This window comes from Macaca mulatta, chromosome 19, assembly GCF_049350105.2.
Source record: "Macaca mulatta isolate MMU2019108-1 chromosome 19, T2T-MMU8v2.0, whole genome shotgun sequence".
NCBI lineage: Eukaryota > Metazoa > Chordata > Mammalia > Primates > Cercopithecidae > Macaca > Macaca mulatta.
The window spans coordinates 40,566,472-40,574,549 of NC_133424.1; positions in this window are offsets into that span (position 1 = coordinate 40,566,472).

The window sequence follows — 8,078 nt, forward strand, 5'->3', positions numbered from 1 at the left end:
AGCCCTTTTAAAACTTTTATAGATTCACTGGATACACATGCAGGTTTGTTACATGGATATATTGCACAAGGGTGAGGTTTGTGCTTCTAGTGTGCCTTGATATCACCCAAATAGTGAACGTTGTACCCAGTAGGTACTTTCAACTGTCACCCCTCCTGCCCCAGCTTTTGGAGTCTCCAGAGTCTATTACTCCCTCTGCGTGTCCGTGTGTACCCATTGATTAGCTCCTGCAGATAAGTGAGAACATGCGGTGTTTGATTTTCTGTTTCTGAGTTACTTCACTTGGGATTTTATTTGAGTATCTTCAAGCCTAGTCTTTGAAAGTCGTTACCATAAAACTGTGTGCTAACATCCCTCAGTCTCTCTCTCTTCTTTGGGAAAGAGCTCTCCAACTTCTTGGTCTTTGTGAATGCCTTCATTCCAGAATGACTGTGTTCCTTCCCGGCCCAGTCACTATGTCCTGTGGAAGTGGAGGGCCCTACACGTTTCCAAGAGAACTATTTCACTTTTTTTGCAATCACTGAGCATTTTTTCAACATTTTCTTTCATGGGGAGTCAAATTGTTTAATTATTTGACTAGGTCATATATTCACCTAGTTAAAATTTATTAGACAAAATTATTATAAAATTATAAAAGTTATTCAAATAACTTTCTTTCCCCCATTCTTTCTTTCATTCCGCTAAGTCCTACTCACCCACAACAAATAAATGCATAGTTATTAGATTCTGGTGTATCCTTCCAGAGTAGTTTTTTTTAATGATTCTCTCCATTTTTAATTATTTTTTTAATTTCAATAGCTTCAGGGGTGCAAGTGGTTTTTGGTCACATGGATGAATTGTAGAGTGGTGAAGCCTGAGATTTTAGTGCACCCATCACCAAAGTAGTGTACATTGTACCCAGTAGGTAGTTTTTATCCCTCACCCCTTCCCACCCTTCCCCTCCTCCATTATACTATTCTGTATCGCTTTGCATACCTATGACTTGGCTCCCACTTACAAGTGAGAACATCCAGTATTTGGTTTTCCATTCTTGAGTTACTTCACTTAGAATAATGGCCTCCAGCTCATGTGAGTTGCTGCAAAAGACATTACTTTGTTCTTTTTTATGACTGAGTAGTATTCCATGGTATATACGTACCCCATTTTCTTTATCTACTCATTAGTCGATGGGCACTTAGATTGCTTCCATATCGTTCCAATTATGAATTGGGTTGCAATAAACATATGCGTGCATGTGTCATTTTGATATAATGACTTATTTTCCTTTGGGTACATATCCACTAGTGGGATTGCTAGATCAAATTGTAGATCTCCTTCCAGTTATTTAAGAAATCTCCATACTGTGTTCCATAGAGGTTGAACTAGTTTACATCCCCACCAGCAGTGTATAAGCATGTCCTTTTTACTACATCCACTCCAACATCTATTGTTTTTTGACTTTTTAGTAATGACCATTCTTGCAGAAGTAAGGTAGTTTCTCATCGTGGTCTTAATTTGCATTTCCCTGACAATTTGTGATGTTGAGCATTTTTTCATGTTTGTTGGTCATTTGCACATCTTCTTTTGAGAAACATCTGTTAATTTCATTTGCCCCCCTTTTGATGGGATTCTTTACATTTTTCTTGCTGATTTGTTTGAACTCCTTGTAGATTCTAGATATTAACCTCTCAGGGAATTTTTAACACACATGCATACAAAAGCAAGGTACAGTATTTCCCCTGTCTTTAATTCAAATGGCAGCATGTTCTATTGTTTTCAAGTTTACTTAAAATTGACATACTGAAGAATCTCTCATATGGCTACGTGGAGGGCTCGCTCATTCTTTTTCATACAGTCCTAGAAGATTCCATTATGTGGATGTTCAAGTTTATTCAACCCAATTCCACTGACAAACTTTTAGGTTGCTTCCAGGTGTTTACTATTACAAACATTGCTACAGCAAATAACCTTGAACATACTGGCCAATCTAGACATCTCATCAACCAGCAGACCCTCCTGCAGAATCTAAACCAGACCAGCACAAACTCCCTGTCCTTGTGTAATAAATAGACTCCATCTTCTCTATTGATCATCTGCTTCTCCCCATTCACAAAAACAACACCATGGAATACTTAGATGCTTGAAGTCTAAGCAATGTGGAGACCTATTGACTTTTATGCTCTCCGATGACTCCTGCAGATTAAAGAAAGAAAGATGATTTTATCTCTATTTCTCCCTATGCAGTGTTATAAAATGTGGGTCTGGGAGAGCATGGCAAATTAGATGACGCATTTTTTAAATGTTGGTTATCTTTTGAATTATTAGCAGCACGAATATAGTGCAATATGCACATAATTAGCAAGCTTTCTGAATTTATTATATATACTTTTTCTTGTTTCTTTTAATTATCCAGCATTCTACTTGAAGGTAGTATGGTGATTCAAATGATGGTTAAATGTGTCAAATGGTGACAAAATGCACTAACCTGCCAGAGTGGAGAGAAGCAAAGTCTAGAAATGCCACGAGATGGTTTTTGTCCTATTAAATGCATAAAAGTTTCTTAATGTATTATTCATGTTATAACCATGGCACAAACAAAATATGATTTATTGAGTATTTTAATACAGCCTGTTAATGTTATGCAATAAAGTGTATTTTAATATTTAATATAATCTGTGAATTTCAAACTTTTTTTCAGGAAAGATCTTGTGGTTTTAAACTAAATCAAATGCAGTAGGTTACAAATGAGGTCCCAAGAGCATCCCTAAAGGCCAATTGGGCCTGTTCAGAGCAACTAGAATTCAGAAGCTGGTTTTGGGCCAGGTGCGGTGGCTCATGCCTGTAATCCCAGCACTTTGGGAGGCCGAGGCGGGTGGATCACCCAAGGTCAGGAGTTCGAGATCAGCCTGACCAACATAATGAAACCTGTCTCTACTAAAATTACAGAATTAGCCAGGCATGGTGGCTCATGCCTGTAATCCCAGCTATTCAGGAAGCGGAGGCAGGAAAATCACTTGAACTTGGGAGGTGGAGGTTGCAGTGAGCAAAAATCATGCCATTGAACTCCAGCCTGGGCGTATGAATAAAAAAAAAAAAATATATATATATATATATATATATATATATATATATAAAGCTAGGTCAGAAGGTGGTTTTTGTTTGGGTGTTGAGATTGCTGTGGAGCAGGGGTAATGTGGCCATTGCTTGAGAAGTGAGCTGATTAGGGAAGCTCGTCTGCTCACATGGAACGGGCATTCTTCAGGTCAAGGTCATGGGTTAGTTCCTAGATGAATTGTATGACCATGATAGTGAGCAGCTACCTTTCCGTCGCCTAGCATGCATTCTTTGTTCTTCTGATAATAGTGTACCCATTTCCTATGAGGTAATTAATGCCTCCATTGGATAGAAGTTAGTGAGACTACAGGTGTCCTGCTTTCCTCCAGGAGTGAGCGTTCAACCCACACCAAGTAAGGAGAGTTCTCCTCTATCGGTCTGGTTTGGTTTGATAATACTGTATAATCAGCAACCCCAAATTCTCAGTGTCTTAGTGTACAGAAAGTTTCTTTCTTTCTTGAGCCCATCCCAAGTCAAAAGATGGGCTTTGATAACTGTAGTTTCTTAACCCAGTTTGATGCAGGCTGCTTTTCAGACCATGCTCTCATGAGGAGGAAGGCAATAAAAAGAAAATTTTATGGGGTCTTGTCTCTCAGCATAATGCTCCAGACTGTCACATGTCACCTTTGCTCTAAATACATCGGCCAGAAACAACACATACAGCCCCATCCAACCATAAAGAGTCAAGAAGTTCATTGTCACTCAAGGACATAGAAGAGGACAGTCTGGATGAAGGCACTAATGTCCCATTGCCACATTTCCTCTCTGTATTTTGAATTGTCAGCAGAATGGCCTTCCAAAGGAATATCTCTCTTTGGAATCCATTTATGCCATGGGAAATACTTGGACCTCCTCCAGAGCATCCTTTGCTGTTGGAACTCTCTGATCCTCCCTTTCCCACCAAACCCTCACATTCTTCCATGTACTTCCAGTGGGTCCCCTTGCACCTCCATGAGTAAGCAAGAGTCAGCCTCCAGTTCTCACAATCAAAGAGCCCAAGGCACCCAGCTGCACTGCCTTCTGACACCAGCCAGGCACTTTGTCAACATGGCTCAGTTTAGTCCTTCCTTGCACTCTGCAACCCTAGGGCTGGTGCCGCAGTCCCACAAGAGCTGCATCCACAGCACTAACTGAGCAAGAAGGAACCCCAGTGATGGCAGGGTTTGCCTATGGGACAGGGACTAGAATCTGTCCAAATTCCCCATAACCTCCCACAATGCTGAGAGAATATCAGCAGGGAGGGTAAGGTCCCTGCACAGACCCTGCCATGGAAATGGAAGAATACGTGAGCCAAAAGAGACCTCAGAGAGGATCTTGCCTAATCCTTGCCCGGTGGATGAAGAGGGGAAGACAGTTGCCCAAGACCACATGATTGTTTACTTGCAGAATCCCTAACTCACACCTAGGTGGACGTATCTAAGAGGAAAGTAAAAAACAAAGAAGGTACACATCGGAGCACACCTGGGTTGCTAAGACCCAGGCTAGGGACCACAATAGCCCCTTTCACTCCACTCTGGCTTGAGCTGGTCCTAATTTACCCCTTCCTTTCCCCAGGAAAGAACCCGCAGGCAGCCAAGAAGCTCAGCATCTGTCTGAATCTCCCAGGACCAGCTGCTTTCTGTAGAAGCCAATAGGAATAGTTTAGAACATTGCCAACTGTTATCCATCAGCTCTAGGAATGGGAGGTCAATGGGAGGTTTATCTTGGCAGTTAAAGTCAAAGTTTACAACTTAGCCCCAAGGCACAAGAAGAATCTTCTCCCCCAAGGACTAAAGCCTAAAAAATTTTTAGGTTACAGGATGGAAAACTAATTCATATATACACATGTGCACAAATTTCTACACATCAATCAACAAAAGCAATGCATTAGTCCTGAATAATCACAAATAATTAAAAATACAGATTTTTCTCTGCATCTCCTGAGGCTAAAGCAGTGAGTATCTTCTACTGCAAAATTAATCACCCATGTTAACCCTTATGACTGCTTTTGAAAGCATAAATCCCATTTCAGGCCCCTCCACAGGAGGGCAAGCTTCACATGGACTATGACATCTTTTTGGTTTGCCTACAAACTGACACAATTTTGCAAAGATTTATTTTTATTGTTTGAATTAAGAAAACACTGGGTTTTCTTCAATTTAAGAAACATAGAATTTTGTTATAATATTAAATATGCTTTTAAAAACTTACTCTTTGAGGATTTCTGGCCACTTAATTTCAGAAAAAAAGAAAAATTCCCAAATGTGCTTGGTGGTAAACCAACTTCCGCATGGTGAAGTAAAATAGCCTTAAATTAAGAAAGTTAAAAACGTAAAGTTTTAAGTTAAAAAAGGTAATAAAGACACCACTGAGAAAGTGAAAAGACAACCCACAGAATGGGAGAAAATATTTGTAAATCATGTATCTAATAGGGGACTCGTGTCCAGAATATATAAAGAATTCCTGCAACTCAATAATATTAATAAAAACACAAGCAATCCATTTAAAAATGGGAAAATATTTGAATAGATATTTCTTCGAAGAAGTTTAAATGGCCATAATAAACACATAGAAAGATACTTTATATAATTCATCATCAGGGACATAAAAAACAAAACCACAATGAGAATCCATTTTGTACCCACAAGGATGGCTAACATTAAAAAGACAGATCATAGCAAGTGTTGGTGAGGATGTGAAGAAGGTAGAACCCTCATACATTGCCAGTAGGAATGAAAAACGGTACAGCCACTTTGGAAAACAGAAGACCCTCAAAAAGTTAAACTTTGATTTAACTTTAAATAAATATAGAGTTCCTCAAAAAGGGGGTTGATGTGACTTAGCAATTCCACTCTGAGGCACATACCCAAGAGAATTAACAACATGCATCCACACAAAGACACATATGTGAATATTCACAGCAGCATCATTCATAATCACCAAAAAGTGGAAAGAACTCAAATGCCCTTCAATTGATGAATGGATGAACAAACTATGGTACATCCATGTGATAGATTCAGCCATAGAATGGAACAAAGCTCGAATATGTATTACAACATAAATGAACTTCAAAAACATTAAGCTAAGTGAAAGAAGGAAGATGCAATGGGCTACATAGTTTATGATGCAATTTATAGGAAATGTCCAGAATAGGCAAATCCATAGACAGAAAGCAGATGAGTGGGGAGGACAGAATGATTGCTAATGAATGTGGGGTTTCTTTTGGGAGTGATTAAATGTTCTAGAATTAAATAGTGGCAATAGTGGTGCAATCTTGGGATTATACTAAAAACCACTGAACTGTACACTTTGTGAGAGTTAATTTTGTAGTACATGAATTATAACTCAACAAATCTACAATTTACAAAAAAATAATTACCTTCAAAAGAAGAGGAAGAAGAAAAAGGAGAGTAAAGAAAAAAGAAGAAGGGAGAATGAGAGAGGAAGGAAGGAGAAAAAGAAGAGAAAAGGAAGCAGAAGGAATGCTCCTGCTGCATTTCAGAGGGAGGTGCTGATGCCAGCATGTTCCAGCAGGTCTTGCAGAGCTGTAGCCTGAGGCATCTTGCCCACACCCCACAAAAGTCAGCTTCCTCTTAGAAGGAGGGTCAAGAGCTGCCCACTGGGTCTCTTCAGGGTTCTGCAATGCTAGCTGACAAGCGCTCTTCTGATCACCCACTCCAGGCAGGACCACTCCACTATGGGACACCCCTGCTCCTCAAGAAGAGACCCAGTGGCCACCAGGACAATGCGGTAACTCTCCAGCCCCTCTCTACGCCCCGCCCAGATCAAAGGGATTTCTTCCAGGGGAGTTTGCCCATCTCCTCACCTCCCTTTTGTTTGTCAAAATTGCACCTCCTCCAGGAAGCCTTATTACCCCATCTAACTTATATTAACTCTAAAACTCCATGTTTTCCAATGTGCACTCCTTTAAGTATTCCTCAGAAAAGGGGACCCCGTGTAGGATTGCAAGATAAAATGTAGATGTCCAGGAAAATCTGATTTTTCAGACACACAACTGTGACTATGAGTATTTTTATGTCCTCAAGGACTTAGAGACATTAGATACCCCTGCAGGGTGCACTGCGAATTCCTGGGGAGGGTTGTGGCCTGCAGCATTCTCTTGATTTCCTGGACTACAAAACTAGAGTTGCTGGATTAGGCAAATAGAAACACAAATAACATTTTGATTTTCAGGTAAATGATATTTTATGTAAGTATACCGCAAATATTGCATCAATATACTTGTACTTCAAGATAGTGGTTTATCTGAAATGGAAATTTCACTGGGTGTCTTGAGTTTTAACTGGCAGCCCTACCGACGGGGCTTATTCATCATGTAGACTCTGGGTATCATTTTCATAAGTCTGCAGTAGAAGCTCAGGAAACTGATTTTGTAAGAAAGACCTCAAATAGGTAGGCATGATTGGTCTAAGGGTCATGAGATGGGAGAGCAGTGTGTGTGTGTGTGTGTGTGTGTGTGTGCACGCACGCGTGCACATGTGCATGAATTGGGGGCGGGGGCGGGTAGAGTTTGGGGTAAAAGGCTTCCCAGAAATCCAGAGCTCTGATCCGTATCTTCTGACTACTTTAAAATGACTGAAACCTCGGGTTCCTTTTTCAGTGCCTTATTCCACACAGACTCATCTTTTAGGAGGCTATTTGACAGTGCTTAACTGCGACCCACATTGTACATGCTCATAACAAAGACAAGTCCCCATCTACCATGCTGTAACTTAGAAAGGCACAAGTTATACAACATCTGGAATCTACCCAAGGGAAAAAAATGGGAGTCTACAAATCTAGCATGCTGGAGGCAGAAACCATGTGCTCAGAATCATTAAAATCACATTTCACTTTGCCACAATGCAGCTCCGTCCCTGGCTGATGGCCAGATAAGCTTGCTGGCAGAGATCTTCTCCTGTGGTGCTGAGTGAAGGGGCCACACACCTCTCAGTTAATACCTGCCCAGGTTTAATACCTAATCACCATCCTCAGATTGCCTCTCA